Here is a 371-nt window from a genome sequence, read left to right as displayed (position 1 = left end):
AAGTGTATTGCTTCTCTCTTAATGAACTTTACATTTTCAAAAGATATGCTAAAATTATTATTTTTTTATTTGTGCCTCCAATTATAAGTTATATAAATTTTTTGATCACTAACAAATATTTTTTATTTAAAGAAAAGCACAGAAAAAGAGACGTTTCCCAATTTCGTTACGTCCCACCGGACACGAATTCCTTTGGAAGCACATCTACATTAGCTAGAAACTGTGTGTGTTAAATTGTTGTATGTTTAAATGTTTTTAATGTGGACTTAAAAAGAAGAAGCCAAAGAAGCTAAAAGAAATCAGAATAAATCAAACTGCAGCCAAAAGCGTGTTGCCGTTAACTGTTGCAAAAGAATCGGATGTTCGTACGA

This window comes from Morone saxatilis, unplaced genomic scaffold (genome assembly GCF_004916995.1).
Source record: "Morone saxatilis isolate NCDOM2014 unplaced genomic scaffold, NCSU_SB_2.0 Contig20, whole genome shotgun sequence".
Classification (NCBI taxonomy): Eukaryota; Metazoa; Chordata; class Actinopteri; family Moronidae; genus Morone; species Morone saxatilis.
This window is presented reverse-complemented; position numbering follows the sequence as displayed.